General features: G+C 34.6%; 1 protein-coding gene across 5 annotated transcripts in view; it reads right to left on the reverse strand.

The window, feature by feature from the left end:
* Positions 1-542: 542 nt before the first annotated feature.
* The window catches only part of LOC146443400 (uncharacterized), a 32730-nt gene continuing 12497 nt past the window's right edge, over positions 543-20775 (reverse strand). Inside the window, exons 4-6 of one of the 5 annotated variants that reach the window (XM_085044006.1) lie at positions 16038-16157; positions 9145-9232; positions 543-8683 (exon numbers count right to left, since the gene is read on the reverse strand). The gene's annotated coding sequence lies outside the window, so the exon portion shown is untranslated. Of the gene's footprint in view, positions 9233-16037; positions 16158-19929; positions 20014-20775 lie in introns of all 5 variants that reach the window. The other 4 variants (XM_085044020.1, XM_085044038.1, XM_085044013.1 and 1 more) reach the window with 4 other exon arrangements.

Below are 20775 nucleotides of genomic sequence, written 5' to 3' on the forward strand. Positions count from 1 at the left end.
AAAGTAATCTAAACTCAGCAGGTTGCTGGATTTTAGTTTCTGTTTTTTCTTCCATGATTTAAGACTTTAAGGGTTCTTTCTTTGACATGAATAATAAAAAATACTTGTCATCATTAAAAGATTTTTAAATTACAACCAATAAAATTTTAATTCTGCTGAGTTTTAGTTTCATTTTGGTTTTCTCTTTAAAGAAATAAAATGTACTATTTCAGAGTTTAAGAGTACTCAGTAGTTTTACTATTATGTTCTTTTTCTTTGTAGGTGCTATTGTAATACATATGCAACGTAAACAAAGACCTTAATGGGAAAAAAACTGAACATTTTTTAAGCAGCTGTATACATTATTTAGAACCTAAGACAGAAATGTTCCATAAAATGTATGATGTCAAAACCCCTATCCTTCTGTTCATGCTTGCTAATGGTTAGGAAAATTATTTATTAATGACTGTATAGTAAGTTGTATCAGTTGTATACTTCAATGAAGCTGAAGCACTGGCTGAACTTTCTAAATTGAACAATAGCTAAAGATAATATAAGCAACGTGAATTCAAATATTATTTATTCTGATAAGAAACTTTGAACGTGTCCATGGTATCTAAAAATAAACAGAACAGATTTTTCTTTATTATCAATACTGAAAAATGTTACTAAGGAGTTGTCTCAGATTTAAAGAAAGTAGAGAAAAAATAAAAATTCAAGCTTAATATGCAACACAAAATACAAGCCCAAAGGATTAGTACATTAGCAAGTGGATTCTGTGAACTCAGGAGTTTACAATTTTAGGGTATGCATATTGTTCTGAGTGTGCTTTTGCTTAACACAGAATTTAGATGAGAGGTGATGTTGCAAACAAGAAAAAAAATTATATTGGGTAAAATACATTTGATGAGTAACCATTCTTTAAGACAAAAAAGATCTCAATATTAGGATTAATCTGACATCTTTCTCTTATGAGTGAAGAAAGTCTTAAATACTGATGTTGATAACATCCTACTAAATAATGAATTATAGTATGGGAAGCATATTTTACATGAGAAAGGATAAACACATAGACTATGTTATAAAAACTTTATTCCAAAGACATAAGTTGTTGAGGATGCAAAATTCATAGGTTCATCAGGGATAGTGGACTACATATTGTGATATATATGTAGTATTATCCAGATCTGAAATTATGGCACTCCCCAGAAATCCTGAGCACCCCAGACACTGGGAGCTGGTAATAATTTTCCTGTGTAGCACCACTTTTCCAATCACAGTTAAATACTGATAACACCAATCTAGCTCTAGAGTCAGCTCCCTAACAACAGATGTAGAAATATTGTATTCACATGCAGTCTCTGTGTGACAGCAATAAAGGCAATATTGAAAAACCTGATATTGGTAGATTTTATTACTTTTTCAAGTTCACACTATTGTCCACTATGCACTTCTGAAACCCTGTTGGGACAAAATGTTATTTAGGATGTTGTTGGGTAAGACCTAGAACTCTGAAGGCTTTGTATGCAGTCAAATTAATGTCTTAACATCTGCATTTTTTGTTTTCTCCTTTGATTTTCTCTTTTTTCCTCTCCTCCTTACAGCCAAAAATTTTAACAGCTAGAGCTATTCTTAACTATTTATCTTTATTATTTATTAGTTATTGTTAATTATAGTTTTGCAATTTCAGTAGCTGTTCCTGTAGGTAGAAATGAAGGTTTATTTGTAATTATCCTGCAACATGAACACACCTACCTTGTACCTCATGATCTAAACTGTGTAGCAATCTGGCATTTCACTTTCATAATGTTATAAGGTCTGAAAACTTTAACAAAGTCATACTTGATTTTTTTTTTTAATAGCTTGATTTTGGTTTGGATTTTTTTTTGTTTGTTTTCACTATGAAGTCTCTTTCCAAGGTAAAAATTAGAGCATTATTAAGAGAAAGAAACAAGGGACTGATTTAATTTCATGCTTCAAAATTTTTTCCTAAAGGAAACCTTGCATAACAGTTTGAACAGTGAAACGTTTCTAAAGATACCCCTTTTTGATGAATCATGTGTTTGTGACTTTCCTTGGATATATTTATTCATGGCTCCCTACTGCCTTTTATCACCTCATCAGTAATCATCTCTTGTACAATGTCATTGCATGAGTGTAGCTGCTCCAGAGATGAATGATGCATTTTCTCTAACATTTATTCTGATTTTGCTTCCACAGGCTTCACTGGATCCTCGATGAGTTATCATAGTCTCTTTTCATATTTTGCTGGCTGGCTGGTGGTTTGGCAATATTTTTCTCTCCCAAGTCCCAGACTTCTGTCCTAGGACAAACAGAGAACAAAGCTATTCTCTTTTCCTATACAAAACAATGCCCCAGACATCCCCAAGTTCAAAAGAAATCCATTAAACTATATTTTATTTTTGGGCTAAACTGTCTGCTGCAATTCTTGCAGATTCTGTTCTTGATCTTGTTCCCTCTGGTATTCACAATGTCTCTGTTTCCTATTGCTTAGTCCCAGGACACCTATAATCACTGCCAGCAGCAAGCACTACAGAGAAACCCTTTGTGTCTGTCATCTACCTCAGATCCCAGCTCCAGGGCTTTAAACCAAGAAAACATCTTCTGACCTTACCTTACTTTTTTGCTAAATTTCGTGCATTCTTTTTACTTTTCTCTATTCCACAAACTTTTTACATGACCTCAAGAATTTACAGCAGCTGCTAACAGCTACATAATCCCCCTCCCTGTTTTTCCACACTCTGTGTTAAACATTTCTTGGCAACTTACCTTGGCATGTGGTAAAATCGTGTTTGTTTGGATCTAAAGCGTGTGGTACATAACAAATGTCTGACAAAAATGTCTTTTACCAGGATCTAAAATATCAGTACAGTCATGTTCTTTTCCAGAATGTTTAGCCCAGTGACTTTCAGGTATCTGAAAGCCAGGAAAAAAAGTGTTGGTGCATATGTAGCTTAAATTTGTGAATATCTAGAAAAAGAATGCTAAAATATGAAAGTGAAATATTGGCTGCACTCTTCCTCCCTTGCTGGCAAAAACCCACATGAATTTCAGCTGGATTCACTGTGCTAAGTGCAGTGATATTGAACAGTGAAGGGATTAGTTGGAGAAGCTTGGCAGTGTAAGGAGATCTGGAACTGAGCCTGTACTGGGTTTATTCAAGGAAAGAGATATGCATATGTGTCTTAATCCAATATCAGTGCAAAGAAATTCAAGCCATCTCTTGATGTAGATCTTTCAGTGCTCTGAAAATAAGTGAAAATTCTCCAGAAAAATGGATTTAATTTGTGGAAATATATAATGGGATTGTAAAACATTGCCTATTTGGGGTTACTTCCTAGTTGTAACCCACTGTTACAGCTGTTGGGGGTACCTTCAACCCACTGCAGTTTATTTAGCCACACCTTTACCTTTGAAAAGGTAGAACAAAGTGTTAGATATTATTCTGTTTGCTCTCAAACACGACCTTGTTGCCAATGACAAAGTGAGAATCTGTATATTGTGGACTTTTAAAGACATTGCTCAAAGGTGGCAGATTAACAATTCCATGTCCTAAAATTCAGAATTGTCTGATTTTAAAATGTCACATTCTTAAGTAGGGCACAAACACACGGGCAGCCTTAACTCAGATTTAATGAAACACTTTCTTTTGTCAGAGAATGTCTGCATTGAATTAAGTGTCTTTTTAAAAGTCAAACATGGCACCTATTTAATAAAAATTGAAGTTGCACTCGCATATAAATGCATCTGCAACAGAAATATGGTTAGGTAACTTGCAGTTCTTTCCATCATTCAGACAAAGCTTCATATTAGGAAATCTCACCGCAACTTTATAATGAAAATAGATTGTTGTTTTAACTTTATGAAGAGAGGAAGATGGGGCAGAGTGCTGTGTAAACCTATGAGCAGAAATGGGAGCAGATTTAGATTTTTAGTCTTTACCCAATACAATCATTATAAATTCCATAATAATTTATGTTCATTTTATATGAGTAAGATTACTTATCTTACTGCATACTTAAAAGATATTGATGTCCAGTAATGGGAAATTTGAATAGTACTAGAAGGGGCGTGTGACAGAAATCACCTTTATTCCTGTGGCATAGATGATATAGACATTATTTAACAGTTTCAGGGAAAATATGCAAAAATATTAACTTACAATACATAACCTCTATCCAAATTCCCAGATAGGAGTAACCTATCTTTTGCACTAAGAATATCAGATAGAAAAACCATGGGATTTCACAATTTGTCCAAAAGAAAAGATCCCATTTGTAGGATGTTATTTTTGCTTGAAGTCAGGGGGTCTCTGATGCAGATATTATAGCAGAAAACTCTTGGAAATATTTTAAAGTCTTGTCATCTAGATCATCTGTCTTGGCATCAGCTCTTGTCAGTTTGTTTCAGGGGTCAGCTTTTAATTTTTAAGGTATTGTAAGCACATTTTTTGCATAAGTCAAAATCTGCAAAAATAGTCAGAAAAATACTACCTGAGACCCTTGTAAAACATTATTTTTCTAAAATGTGACCCTCAGTGCTACAATGTCCCCACCTGAATTTTTTTGTCAAAATGTAACTGAATATAATATGTGGAAACTTGTACTTTGATGGCTGATGCACTGACATGCAAAGCAGGAGAAAGTCCAATGATCTAAGGAAAATGATATATTAGTATGAGTTAAACAATGCTTAGGCAAGCAAGTAAGCAAGCTAGGTCTCTCAAAACACATTTGGATATCCTTGCATGATATCACATCATGCACATAAATCTATCAAAGCATCTTCATGGGACAAAGCATATTTATGTTTGCTTTATGGCATATTTCTAGTGATCCTAGAAAATGGGTCATCAGTCATGTCTGACCACATTTAGATGTAAAAACAGAAAAATAAAAATAAAAAAGCAAAATAGTGTACTAAGTTTCTCCTAAAATATCAGATGAATTATGCCTCTAATCATTGAACTGTGCAAAGGACCCAGGGAAAAATACAAAAATAAGCTTGGCAAATATCCTTGCTTTATTCCCAATGCTTCTATTTATCCACCATGGGGTTTTTTTCCATAGAGGTTTATGAAAAATTCTGATGTACAGGAACTACAAGTGATTAACAAGCTGCAGGCAGTACAAGACTGAATGGGTAAGTAAGCCTCAGGTTGCCAAAAGCACTGACCTGACAAACCCCTGAATCTTCTATTACACTTGCCACTCAAATCCACATGCAACCTTTGGCCAGTCTCTCTCTCGTTCCTATCTTTTCAGCCTAGCCTCTTGTACTGTGTTCAGGGTGCTTTCAGTCTTTTTAATGTCAACTGTATTATCAAGTAAACAAGAGATTAGTTTTCAAAACCTTCAACCAAAACTAATCCAAAATTCATACTTATGAAATTCAGCTTGGACCAAGCCATAGTTAGGGAATGATGCAAACTGTGCTTACACAAACTGACCATTGCAACAACTTTCACACTGTCTCAGGAAATTAATCACACTTTTCCCTGCTTAACCCAGAAATGTGTCTCTATAAGAGTGGCCCCAAGCAACACGATGTAATGCTTTTAGATGCATTTCGAAAGCTCTCAAATTTAACTTTTTTATTCCCCACACTTTTTTTTAGGCAGAATATTCAACTGTGAATTAAAAATTGCCAAATCATAAACTTTAACAACATTTCCCCTCAATTTATAAAGTTGGAATATAATGGCTGAGATGCCATCAATATTTAATTTCTATTAATCCAAGTTCTACCACCCAGGATCAAGAAACATATTTGAGCTGTAAGTACGATGTTCAAAAGATCAAAACCCTTGGCCACTTCCCTCAATTACTATGATGTCCACATTTTGGACAATCCTGTTTTCTGATTTGCTCTTTTGCCTCAGGTTAGGCTGTTGATTGTAAATGTTAAATCATGAATGACTTATTGCAATACTTCGAGTCTCTTGAAAGAGTTCTTCAATTGAGAAAAAACCCAGCAAACTGCATTTCTCCTTGCACCCTGTTATCCTGCTAATCCTGACGGCCTTGATCATTGCATAACCCAAATCTTTCCCTGTTGTGCCATTCCTCTAGATACCATCTATAAACCTGCCTGTTTTTCTACAGATACTGTATCTAATGAAGTCCCTGTAGTCTCTAGTACTGCTAGCCAGAGACCCACACTTCACCTCACAGACAGCCTTGAAATTCTCAGTTGAAACACAGAGAAATTTGTAATTCTGAATCTGGTTACCCAGACTGGAATTTAAATAAGATGGTATATCAAAATATGTTACACTATGATATCTACATAGAAAATATTTGCAGAACCCTTCTGAGCCCTAACATCTTTCTTATACTTTAAAAGGATTCAGCAATAATCCAGCGGAAAACTCAGTGTCGAACTGTATTATTTTCCTTTGCCTGAGGGCAGAAATTAAGAACAAAAAAAGGAATTAAAGAATTCATTTTATGTCAAACTCTTGATATAATTCTTAATTTTTAATTATTGTCATAAAATGCATAGAGAATGAGAGATGGTACAGAATACTTTGCTACTTGAAAGATGTCCCAGTCTTCAATTATGATAGATAATAACAACAGTAAAAATATTTTGACAAAAATTACATCAACAAAAAAATTCTCAATGCGTTTGGCTTCTGTATCTCCTATGGAACACAGTGATATTGCCAACAGATGAGGCTGCTTTAATTGAAAAGGGAATTTTAGGGGAGCCTGATATGCACTGGCTGTGACTGCTAACTAGGTTAATTTCATACTGGTCCCCTAGGAAACTCATGATGGAAAAAGGCACTCTGACACCACTATATTGTGGTGTAGAAGTCCTCATTAGCATCAGAGTTACTCTTTCTATTGCTAAGGAATTTCTGGGAGGGAAAAAACCTCAACAAACAACCCACTAAAAACCAGAAAAACAAAACCACAAAGCAAAAGTTCAAATTCTAAAACATGTTTCTCTGGAGCCACCTTTTTTCTCTGTTCTTACATTCTTAATAGAGTATATGGAGTTCTGTCAAAGAATACAGCTTGATCAGCAGTAAATTGACACTAGTATAATCCCTTCCACTGACTAGAGAGAGAAGATGCTAAATGTAAATGTCTTCCAAGTATCCCAGACCATCTCAATGGAAAACTGATTCAGTATTTCCCCTGTAAAATATTTATTCAACTTTGTGAACATATAATGTTTATCCTGTCAAATGCAATGTTTTCCTATGAAAGAAAAAGTCACCAAACCTTTTTAGAGGAATGTATGTATTTCTCTATCACAGCAGGTAGACAAAAAACCCAGTTGCTTAGAAATTTTGTAATTCCATTTAATCTCTACAAGAATATGGCATTCACCATCCAGAACTGGAAAACAGAAGAATGACTTTCATGATGGGAAAAGGCTGAATATTCCATGTGTCACAGTTTATCCTTTGCAATTATACCTGCATGCTTAAGGTGGTTGACTGCCTTGTCGATTTACAGCAATCCTGTTCAGCTGCAGTAGCTGTGCTAAAATAACATTGATGTCTAATCACTGCAGCTTGATTTTCTTACTCATTCAAGCATATGCTTCCTAGAGTTTCATATGTGGAAGAAACATAAGGATTTCCTTTCTCTTTTACTTCTATATTTCTCCTTTGGTCTGCTTCTGAGCTCTACACATAGTGATTCCAGGGTTACCTAAAAACATACTGCATTCATTTATTTGACAGCATTTTCATAGCAAGGTGAGATTGTGAAAAACTGAAGAAGTATATAAAGTGACATTGCAAAGGGGGCCTTGTCACTGTAACTTAATTTTTTGAATGTTCTTATAATCATCATAAGTTTGTATATTGAGTCTTTATCGGTGCAACAAGAATTTCTTGCTCTGTTTGCAGCAGTTAAATGATTTCAAAATTCAAACTGGCAGATTCAAAACTCTATAAAAATATATATGACTATGTACGTATATGCTTATATATGTATGAATGTGTGTATGTAAGTATCTAACAGAAAATAAGACCCTGCAACATAACACTAGGTAATACTTGTAAATCACATTCTGGTTGAATATTTTTAGGGAAAAAAATGAAAAAGCATCACTTGGAATGGAAATAGGTCTTCTTATAATATGAACTATTTATTCATAGAAATGTCATAATAGACATAACTGTAATACCAGCATGCTAAGAGCAAATTATATTTAGGAGCAAGTCTGACCTTATTTGTTCAGACTCATTTTTCACTTTCAATTTTGCTAATAATAATTTTCAGAAAAACAGAGGAAAAAATGTTGAATTGATCCTGTAGTTTTCTCAAAAGCTAGAGAACTGAATATTTTAAAGTCGCCCATAATTTCTTACTGAAACTACCTCTTTGTCCAATTTAGGAAATATGTGACAGAAACAAGGGTTTTCAAAGTAGGCACCATTCTTTTGTAACAGGAACAGCCCCCTCCATGCACACACACATAGACACACCCCAAGGTGACATGCAGAGCTTTGGACTTCATGTCTTTCAGCTGTTTAACTGTCTGTTTAACTCAAGATCAGAGCTGTAAACTCCCTTCTGAAGAAAGGCATTGCAAATTATGCAGCTCCTTTGCATGTCCTTTTCCTTGGAAGGAGAAGAGAACATCTATGAACCAGCTTTTATTCATGGCCATGCTTGTGAAACACATGTCTTTCATTATGATGTAAGGTTGGAGCAATCTGTCAAGGACAGAAAGAAATTATTAGAATTCAATTTGTATGGGTAATTATCTGTTTAACATAGGACCTGGGAGAAAACTGGTGTGGTTCAGTTTGTTTTTCTAATGGGAATGTTAGGCCAATTTGCATTATAGGAATTTGAAGTATGGTGGTCATTCATAGGTTATATGGGCACGAAAAGAAATGCTTGAAAAATAAGTGGGAATGACAGATATTCAGAGAAATGCCTAATAATAATAAAAGTTTAAGAAAATTCAGTTGTAAAGATCCTAGAAAAGGTTTAACTACCCTGAACTTATAAGATGGAGAAACACAGCACAAGATATGCCATCCAGCCATGCAATGGCCTCTTGACAAAGCATTGAGCTTTGGGAGGTTGTGGATAACCAGCCTGAAAGGGATCATTGATTAAAGAATATGTCTGATATTTATTGAAAATGTGGAGAGTTTTCTGAACTCACCTGCCCTTTGTACATGCCAGGTGATTTTCCTAAATATCAATATCTCCATGCAGTTGCTTCTCTTCATATAAATGACTAAATATTCTTGCTGGAGAGAAGGAAATTAACTGTTCTGAAACAAGAATTCACTCCTGTGAAGAACCGTGGTAAAGCTGAAGTCTCTCTTATTACATCTATGTGGAAAGTTAATTGCAGCAGGAGATGTGAAGAAAGACATTTTCTGCTTGTACAGTTGTCTCATGTTTTAGGAATTAATTTGAGAGAAGAGGTAATAAAATTTAAAAAATATTGGTAAATGGAATATGAACACACCTCACTTTGGAAAAGAAAAACATTTTCCTAAGGAAAAATCTGCAATGTATGTTATTTTGAATTATTTTGATTGATTTGAACTTGGCAATAAACTGTTTCCTCAGAAGGATTGTCTTCTGTTCTGCTTAATGTCCAAAAGTTGAGTTCTTAATTCATGACAGTTCACTAACTTCTTAGAAGAGAAAAGCATTTTTATTTTCTCATTTTGCTTTCTCTCATAGTTGATGTCCTATGTACTGACACTGTACCAATAATGTCATCCAAAAAACCCCAAAACAATAGCATTCTATAATAACCCCAAAACAGAGAAGTTCAGAGAAGAACAATGTTAAATAGGGCAGGCTTCTACTGACAAAATTTACAACTAAATTTGCTGTGGAAGGCATTTTGTCTCATTGGAAATTAAAAGTAGAAGACATTTGTTAAGATGAAAGATAATTTTGCGTACTTAATAAAACCCAAATATAATAGTTGCCATAACAAAAGGGACACTCCAAGAGTGAAATTACCACATATTTCATATTTCTAATTCTAACACAAACATAACTTTTCTTTTAAAAAATGCAAATCACTGTACATTTTCCACAGTTCATGCTGGATACAGATAATAATAATGGCCTGGAATAAAATAACTTACATTCACAGCTTAAGAATAAAAGGATAATGTTAATTAATTCTACTGAATAGTCTTCCATATCTAAATCTGCACTGACTCCTGATACTTTTATTTTCCTCCTTTAATATATGACTGCTTTCACTGAACCAGATCAAACCCCTGCATTTTTAAGTTGGACTTGTCCTACTAAACATAGAAGATTCAGGTTTGCCACCTTACTGTCTTGTGCAAAAATATACAATAAAAGGCATATTTGTGCACCTCATTTCACATCAGCTTCAATGCTAAGCTAAGAATAGCAAGAATAGCAAGAAGCAAAAACATGTAATAAGGGCACATGGAGAAAAAAATGCATTTCTGTCTAAATGTTGAAGGTGATATTTATGACTGGCAAACAGCTGACAGTGAAACAGCTCACAGTGTTTTCATTAGGAATATGGAAATTGTTAATACAAAAATGTTCCAGACCATTAAGCATGCTAAAGTCAACAACAATTTTATTAAATCATCCCCAAAACTGACAGGAAGGTTATGCAGTATCTGAAGGACATATCTTATGTGCTTACAATGGGTTAGCAGTGTCATGAATAACTATGCTAGAAATGGATTTCTCAGGTAACATGAAAACTGGAAATACTACAGCCTTAACTGATGAAATCATGTAGCAAAATCCTATGCACACATATAGTGCAATATTTTGTCTACAACTGCTTTGAACTTTAATTACAATCATCACAAACATTCTTTGCAGTCAGATTTAAGCACTCTGATTTTTTCAAGGGTAGGAAAATCACCATGCTTTGCAAGGAAACTGAAAAACTATTTCACTAACTCATGACCTGTCAGATACTATTAGTATTTCATGTGTTCCCGTTCCATTCAAATCTTCATCCTCTACAGAAAATTTGTTTTCTTCTGTAATTACTAACACCTCTTGAAAGAGTAGAAGCCTTGAAATAAGCATACATTGCAGAGAGGTGAGCAGTGGATACAATATGCAAACTCTCTCCTTGCTAGTGTTCGCACTAGAAGTAGTTTTGCATGCTCAGCTGATTGTTTGGAGGCTTTTTCAGGCCTTGCTTTTATGAATTGCTAGCTATAACTTCGTTGATTTCTCCTCAGTTAAAGGTTTGTATGATAAAATAATGGCCAACAGTCAGTGACAAGTCAGCCATCTCAGAAGTAAAGTGAAACTTGATCAACCTTTCATCATTACAGATGATTTCCTCAGGACTCTGCTGTAGACCAAAGAGGTGGCAGAAATACACATGGCAGAAATAGCAGTAGCACCTTACTCTAAGCTGTCTTGGCACCTCTAAGCAACTAGGCACCTCAAGGGCAATTAACTGGAGCAATTTTGGATCACTTGTTAAGGTGAGCTGAAATTTTCTGTAGCATCTATTTTTCCCTGGTGATTAGATAGCATAGCTAAAGTGGATAGCTAAGACTTTACTGTCTAATTGTCAAACACTTAATTTAGACAAAATATATACAATCCTAAAGAGCATCACAGAATATACTAAATTGTTTGTCCTTTTGATAAAGAAACATGGCAAGTACATGCTCTGGAAATTATATATCTGAAGGGAAACAATCAGAACTTGAAACCCCAAAAATCTTTATTTTATTTTCCACTTGTCCTAAGCAGTTTTTTACCTCTTATTTTTCCATACACTCTTCTCCAGGCTTTTTACATTTTTGGACAGTTTTATGTGTTTGTATTTTCAGAAATTAATAAAATATTTACTATTTGGACATACCTCTTCCACACATTGGTACATTTATGTTTCCTGCTTAGCTTTATATCAAACTCAGATTGTCAGGGAACCAACCACCAAAATTTCCCAGGATCTCTTTTCTTATGGAAACAGTTGCACTGATGCATATCATTGCACCCACAGCTAAGATTCTTTTGCTTTCTATGTGCATTTCTGTGCTATGATCAGTGTCGAATTTCATCTGCATTTTTTAATATTTATTCACCTAGGAGTGTGAGTTTTTATTGTGTGAAAATACTTCACAAACAAAAAAAATGGTTTTGAATTTTTTATTCAAATTCAATACTAGGTCAACAATTATTTCATAGCTGTTTCTATCCAAATACCTGCCCCTTGGTTATTTATTTATTTATTTATTTATTTAATTTTCCGTCTGGCATAATGCTATTTTTAGGATTACCAAGCTCCATTACTATATTAGAAAATGTACTGATAAAAATCTGTACCATAAAATATATTGCTTAACATGAAGCTTTACATTCACCACTTTTAGAATATATAATCATTCTGTTAATATAGCTTATAGTGATAGAAATTACAACTGTGGGAATAGATATTGTTAACTTATTAATCAGAAAAATCAAGCACTTCTTGGACATAAATTGCTGTTTACAGTTTTCAAAATTTAGTCATTAAGTGTCAGTTCATCTGTTATGAATCCTGTATGTTTTTTCCTTAAAGATGAAATTCAAATTTAAATTACAAAATAAGGAAGTTCTAGAAGATAATGGTAAATTTATTATCTCTGAGGAGAAAGATAAGTCTATTTGTAGAATGTAGTTATCTTACTGAAAAAAACCTGAAAGTTTTGCCTCACATTTCTGAAGTCCAGATGGCCACTCCTTTATTTACTGAGAGACATCCATTGAAATGCTTTCCTTGGGTATAACCATAAACCATAAAAAAAGCTGTGATGTGTGATAGATAGTTCAGCTGATTTATTAGCTAGCAAAAGAATGCTACAAGAATCCAGACACATCAGCAGGAAAAATGCCAGTAATCTCACCACAACTGCCTGCAAATCAGGCACGAAACATTTACGTCATCATGGAAAATATGTGCATTCAGATATTCATTCCCAGTGACTTGGAAATATGGCAGTTACTTAAATAAACTACAGCTAGTGCATAACTAGCCTTATTTACACAATTACACATTAGAACAATTTCTCCTCATTGGTGTTTCTCAAAATGGGATTTCTATTCTTAAATACAGAATGACAGCAGTGTTTTAATTTCTGCTCTAAATCAGGAGGAGGAGAACATTGAATGTGGCTCTCTGACACTTAGAGAAACATCTCTCTGATGTTAAGCTGCCTCTTTCCTTTTTATTGATCTGATTTTTCTCTCTCACAAAAATGATTCACACTTGTCTTGACGAGGGATTCACAGAGTGCCCCAAACACCTTGAATCAATCTGTTGTGTGAAGTGTATTCTTTCCTTGATGAAGTGGATTAATGCAAAGCAAATTTCATCACCAAAGCTTATAGCAACCCCTTCTAGTCCTTGTCAGTGCATTTTGGCCTTCTTGCTTCATCCACAATGATAGTTATCTACTTCATCTGAACATGTCCCCTGCCTTTTAAAATGCAAGGACAGAAAAAGATTTTCCCAGTTTCACAGTCAGATAATTCCACCTGTAGAGAGTACCTGATTACAGTACAAGCCAATCTGACGTGCTATCTGAAAATATCAGCCCAAGAGAAAAAAAGAACTTTGGCAGCAAATTGTTTAGTTCCAAGATGGATTTTTTATATAAGAAAAGATGTTTTTATAGTCATATAGGGCCAGTATTTGTTGCTGTTGAATGAGGTGGAGAACTGTACATAGGTGAGGAAATTAACTTTTAAGTAATTAAGTAATTAAGTCTCCTCAGGATTTAGAGTCTCCAGAAGCAACTCACAAAACAGCAGCAAGTAGAATTTGGACAAAATCCACTCTCTTATTAAATTACTTGGTTGGGTGGCTAAGGCTGATCATCACCACCTCATCTAAGCAGACCAGAGATCTTTTTAAGCAAGACAGTTTAAAAGCCTTTACAGTATACACACATTGTACTTAAGTCAAGTATATTGGGATTTGTGTTTGTCACCTGCCATTGGAAGAAGTAGTACAGCATCTTTTCTCTACTCACGAAGAAGATCTGGATTTCTCAGGCTCATCAGGATGAGATTGCAGCCCTTTGTTCTGAAAGGGAAGTCCCTATGGTACGAAGCCCTTATGATAGATTTGTTCTCAGATCTTCATCTTTAGATGGTAATGCAAAGCATAGAGCTGTCATTCAAGCTTTTCCCACTGTCATCTTTGCTGGTAAATAATGTACTTGATTCAGTACCTTTGCAGCTTTAAATGGCTGTCAATGCACTAAAAAATAACAGGCTAGTGCTCCCGCCAGAAGTAAGAGAGAGTTATAGTGTGGGGATCATCAAAGCAATCAAGTGTTTTAAAGTTATATCTTATCCCTTCTTCCCAACTTGGGATCTTGATTTCTCAGCAAACATTTCTGACGGATTTGCTTATCCTCTTGAAAAATTAGAAACAATATTTCTCAGAGAGACACCATAAAGCCATGTCCACTATAGAGATTCTAAAACCAGCAGGCTGATGAGTTCCTTTTCAATTACAAAAGCCTTGATCAGCTCTTCTTCACTTCAGGCCATTATTCTGTGAAGTACCTCTCACTCTAACTCTCAAAAATCACACTTTAGCTGAAAGGCAAAGGCACTGCTTGGAGAATGACCTGCCAGATCAGCCCTTTACAGATCTACATTTCTACTGCAGTCAATGCAACTCTCATTGAGGGTGTAGACACAGCAATATATTTGTCTGATTGAAATAAATAGTACAAGCATGTAACTGATGATCACCTGTAATGTTTTAAAAACTGATTTAGAATTCCTTTAAATAAATACATCACAAACTCAACAGCATGGAGTGTTGTGAGGAAAATTACGTTAAAAGAGATTTTTTCAAGAAGCAGCAACAGTGATCTGCAGTTTAAAAATATTATTACAATTGAATTGCAATATAATTATAATTAATTTCAATTAATATAATTAGAAGTATTTTATTTTTGTTTATGTATCACATTATTTGTTCTAGAAACCTGACAGCTGCAAAATCTCCTATCATTGCTGTTGCCCTTAAGGGATTGACTGCAATAATTTTCAGCCAAAGACTCACAAATTATAGAAATGGTAAGAATAATTCGGAAAGCAACAAAATCCTCATTTAGAATAAAGTGATAATATAAAAATCAATAGGGAATCAAATAAACTGCCATATTTCCTTATTTATATTTTGAACGGATTTTTGTATTTCTTTTTTTATTGTACTTTATAGACATACTGTCCAAGATGTTTCAAAGGATGACGTCTACTTTAATAATTTTTAAGATAAATAGATTCGGATACCAGGGTTGTCCAAAGATGTGTCAGTTCCATTTTAAAATTTAAGGTGCCTTTCTGTCCTATTGACATATATCTAGAAATATTTATTATTTGGAACTGTTATTTAAAACAAATACTTGAAAAAAAATGTAATACCATAGAAGTGACCTCAACAGTCCTTCTAAAGATTTATTGTGGGCCTAGGATGAAGGTGTCATTGCATTTATGAAAATCCTGTTTTAGGATTCCTCTTTATTTATTGCCATAGTTCTGGGTTTATAACACATCCATAGTTCCTGCTTTGCACCACTGTGATCTGTTTTCCTCTGATACTTTCCATTTCTGCTCTGGTGTCCCTGCAACATTCCCATTCTAACAAAATCCACTAAATGTGTATGTGTATTAGAGGGTAAAAGAACAGTTTTCTTCAGCTGTGAAGCAGAAAACCAAGCACTTTGTGCTACCTTTGCCCAATCCTTGTTATTGAGAGCAGCCTGATGTTATCTGCTTCTATCTCCTTACCTGCTCATGTTTGAACATTTTTTGGATTAGGGGAAGATGACCCCAGCAGTAAAACCTTATCTCATTTGTCTTTGTCTACACTGCTAAATAAAGCAGGACTAGAGACCAAGCTCAAACCCTGAACTAAGCCATTCACACTGCTTAATAATTAACATACCCTCTGGCATGGTTTTCACCTCTACCATCTAACACTTTTCTGGAAAACGCTTGGCATTGCAAGAAACAAGGGCAACTCCCCCACCCAGAGCTCTCTCCACTCTGCAATTTCCTACTAACCTACTACCACCTCCAGCACTATTCCAGTGAGTCTTCCACCTTGAATACACCCACAAGTCCTGTCTCAGAACCTGTAACATTCTGGGCTTCAACGTTCTTTCATTGTTTCAAACATATTAACTGAAAATAAAGAAAAGGAAAAGTCATTACTATATCTTTGGATCCAAGGACACTGTCACAGGCACAGACCCCTGGCTGAGAATATTATGTGGCTGTGGCCAGTCTATGTCAGTTGTCCTTAGAGCTGAAGAGTGTTCCCTGGCTGTTAGACATACAGGTATGACCAGTTGTTGCAGGGTGAAGATGCAGGTCAATGCTACTGCTGATACAGAAAGTCACTAAATAGTCAAGGAGTAGCTATTTTATGGGTCACATATCCTCTGTATGGAGGTCTGGAGGGATACAGAGTTTATAGGAAGAGCTTGACCAATCAGTTTTCTTTTTTATTTTTTTTCAATCTAAAGAGACTTCACTAAGCCTTTTGGACTGAGGTACTAAATTCTTTCCTTAGGCAAAGCACATAAACAGTCCAGAAAGGCTCCACTTTTTTAAAGCATGTCTGATACTACCTACTCTTAGAATGTAGCTCATTATATAAATACGTTGCAGAGAATTACTTCTTTCCCTTCAGCTTCAACAAGCTTAAATCCACAGCTTTCATATCTCAAGCAAACTCCCTCCCAATAAGGCTATAGCTTAGGTTGGGGCTGACAGTGATATCCAAAGAACCCAGCTAGAAATGTTAGTTCTGGATAGGCTCCATAGTGGGTGAATACTGTTGTTTGCATTATTCTTTTAATCCTACACTGAATGTAATGTGCATAAATAATTGAGGGAGAGATGATCAAACCTATATATATATTACCTTCCACCAGGATGCCCCAAACTCTAAGCAGTGTAATGAGTGAATGCACCACAGTAATCACATCTTTTTTTGAGCAACGGTTTCTGAAGGAAGCAGTTGTGTCTTGTCATAGATTGAACACTCTCTTGCCAGTTCATGAGAATGTCCAACAAGCAGTTTCTAGACTGGATCTTTTGGGAAACAGACTTTAGGTGTCTAAAACCTAATGGAGTTCAGATGTAGAGAAGGCAGTGGTTTTCAAGACAAAATAATTCTGCAATCATATATGTTCCGACAAAACTTTAGACAGAAAAAGAGGGGCTCATTATATACAGACATCTCCAGATTCAGAATAGCAAAAGAGTGTGTACCTTCTGAGATATTTTGATCAGTTTCAGGTATGGAAAGCATAGAACTGAAAATTTAATCTATGTGCATCAGAGAAAATCACTCTTAAAAGTCTTAGCAAAAGACATTGCTCAGTGAAAATAATATAAAGGTGACTATCTGAATTAGAATAGCTGCAGGGAATAGGGAACTCAGTGCTGAAGGAGTTAAGAATTGTATTCTTGGTTTGCATAGGAAGTTGAAGGAGCAAAAAGTACTGGAAGAGAATCTGCCTGGCCTCTGCAAATGCAGCAAAAGGTTATCAGCTTTGGAGAGAATAACTACGTGGCTTTTGGAAAAATTTTTATGGTGTGTTTCAAAAATAGTTCCGTGCATGAGTCATCCCAAGACTATTGTTAAATCAATGGCTGCCTACTGCTGTGAATAGCCTCAATTAAAAACCAGGGTAAACTCCATAGATTGATGAAAATGCTTATATTAATGCACTTCTTAATGGACAGATTTATCTATCAACATAGTGCAGGGAAGGAAAAATATTTCACTCATAAATTTACATCCTGAGTTCTTTGAATGAAGAAATTTTATCATTTCTTCAGACAATACATAGCTAATAGGTCAATACTTACAGGGAGCAACTTGAAGTTTGAATAAAAAAAAAAGAAGACATATCTTCGAAAAGGTAATTCAGAGCTTAATTTTAAAACATTGTCAAAATAAGGTAAAGATAAATATGTGAGTAAGGAGAGTGAACAGAAACCTTGGATGTGGTTAATACTGAATCCCAATTCAGCTGAAAGAGATCATAACACTTATGAGAGAAACTTTAAAATGCATCCATCTGGAGTGAGCAGCTTTGGAAAGAAAATATTGAGGAACTGGGAAGAAAAAAATGTTTTCATGTAGATGTCCAAATCTTAAAAATTATTGTAACAACGTAGTCAGCAATAGCAGAAGATTGAACTTGATCTCCAAAAATGTCTTTTAAAATCCTATTTTTGAGATTTACAGAAAACAAATATCTGATAGCACTGTGCATGCACATTCTCTCAAAAAAAATTAAGTTCTCAGTAAAACACTTTCATGACTTGCCTAGAAACTTTGAAACTGTATAATCAAAAGTAACTTTAGCTTAAACAAATGTAATTTATATAATTCATGCTCCTTTTTTCAAAAACAAGCTTATAACACTAATAGGTTAAAATTACCTATTGTTTCCTCTTCTTAATTTAGATTTAATCTAGGCTCTAATCTCACCCACCAATTTAAACCACCAGGTTATGAAAACTCACCTACTCTTAATTTTCTCTGTGTAAGTGTATATGTATGTGAAGGTGAACAGAGAGAAAGACTTTTGTATTAAGGAGGTAATAACATGGCAGGAAATAGGATCTGTTGTAATTCTGACTGATGTCCCTTTGTTCAGCCTATGAAATATACTGAGATACATGACAAAGAAAGCAAAACCTGTCCAAATAGAGCCAGAGAAGTCATTGAACTCCATAAGCAGAGGAATAGAGGGAGCAATTGCTGCGTTTGCAAATTGCCCTTGCTCATAGAGTCATATTCCAAATTTGCAATGCATCAGTATCTTAAACTTTTTCTGAATCCACATTTATGCTTTTCAATTCTTTAAGTCAAACATTTTTACTCTGTAAGTCTGACACTTAGTGCATTTGACAAACTAGAAATAGTTGTTCTTCTTCCCTTCCCTGTAATTGCAGTAATTTAGTAACATGATGCAAAATCAAACATACTCCGTATCAAACACCTTTGTCGTGCTAAGTGTTCCCAATGGTATCTTTTATTTCTTCTCCATCCTCATCCATTGAAGGACTGCAGCTAAGGCTGATGTTAGATGAGGAGACATGAGTAGAGATTATGAAAATAATAATTTGACAAAGTATAAATTCTCCCACAAAATGCATTTTCACTTCAAAATTATGTGAGTGCAAGCCAAATGTCCTCATTACCAGAATTTTCAAAATTTCATTACATACACACAAATGAAGAACTATCATTATGACTGTTTAATCTAGGGCTCCTGACATTCATACAAAACATGGCAATCCATGATTAAATTCCCAGCTTTCTCATAGATCCTAGGTTAGCATCCTAACTTCAGGGTACAGAGCAGAAATGGGAGAGCATATTTAGCTTTAACTGTGTTGTATTTAATTGGTGTTTTTAAATACAGTGGTTCTTGAAAGGTTTTCTGAACCCCATTTTATCAAGCTATTGTTCTGAGTCAGTGATAATTTTTCATATAAAATGGAGTATCCTCAACATGTGGATATCCTATCCATAAATTTTCCAGCTTTCACATGCTCCACATCCCACTTGTTATGCTTGTCTGACCTCTGGTTTGTTTTCTTTCTGACCCAGGATAGGAATCTGAAACACTTTATTTCATAGGTTAAATTATTACTTTCTCCTGAAGCTATAGATATTCTGACAATAATGAAGAGAAGAGAGGAGATGAGGCTTCTCTTACTTCTGCTAGAATTGTTCTTTTTTAAAACTATTCACAGCTTGGCATTTAAGATTAGAGAAATTTAAGTTTTAATTCCTATAATCTGAAGTTAAAACTAAATCAAAGGTGTACAGTCCAGATGGATGTTATAACACTCAAAGAGAAAGAAAGATGTGGCTTTCTCCAGCAGCTTTGTCTGGATCTGGTTCATCTTCTTTGATTTTTCTTACCTGTGCTCCAAGAAAATTGTTTATAGGAGGCTACAAAATACTTTAGTACCAAACTAAATGATTTTTTTTTCAACATTCTGGGACCTAAAGTGAAAAAAACAAAAAAACAAAATCAAACCAACCACACAACACTGGTTTCTCAAAAATTATTTCTACTGCTTAATTCAGAAGCTAAAAAATCAATTCTTTGCACAGCCGTAACATATAATCAGTCTCATTGACATAAATGCTCTCAAATACACAAGTGAATTGAAAACTATATTCCTCTGTAATTGCTGAGATCTGTCACAAGTAATTTTAGAATCACTTATTGATCTTTCATTATTAAGATTTAGAAAAGCACTCATTTGCTAATTTGATCACTTCTGAGTTCATTCACAATAAAAATAATTACCATACCACCATCAAAATTAAATACTCAGACAAACATGAATAAATTACCCCAAATATTACTCCAATATAGAGAGAGATTTTCTCCATCAGAACTTTTGTTCTAGTTTGGGGTTTTTTTTTGGAGAGTGAGCTGTTTGGGTGGGTTTTTTTACTTTTTTAAGCCACATGATCTTTACCCCTTTTGTTCAGGATAATGACAAAAATTTATGACAAAATACTAAATAAACACTGTCCTCTAAGATAAAAAATTAACTGTACAGTCATATATTCATAACAAAACATGAGTGCTGGTTTATAAACAAGAAATCAGTCTCATTGTGTTCACTCAAAACATGACTATAATTTTTCCAACTTTCTCTCCTTTAAAGATTCTCACTGCTAAATGAATGGAAATTGAATTCATTTTATATACATCCAATTTACTCTCATTTGAGTATCATTCCCGTGTTTTAT

This window comes from Lichenostomus cassidix, chromosome 1Aa, assembly GCF_008360975.1.
Source record: "Lichenostomus cassidix isolate B80296 chromosome 1Aa, HeHo_3.0, whole genome shotgun sequence".
Lineage (NCBI taxonomy): Eukaryota > Metazoa > Chordata > Aves > Passeriformes > Meliphagidae > Lichenostomus > Lichenostomus cassidix.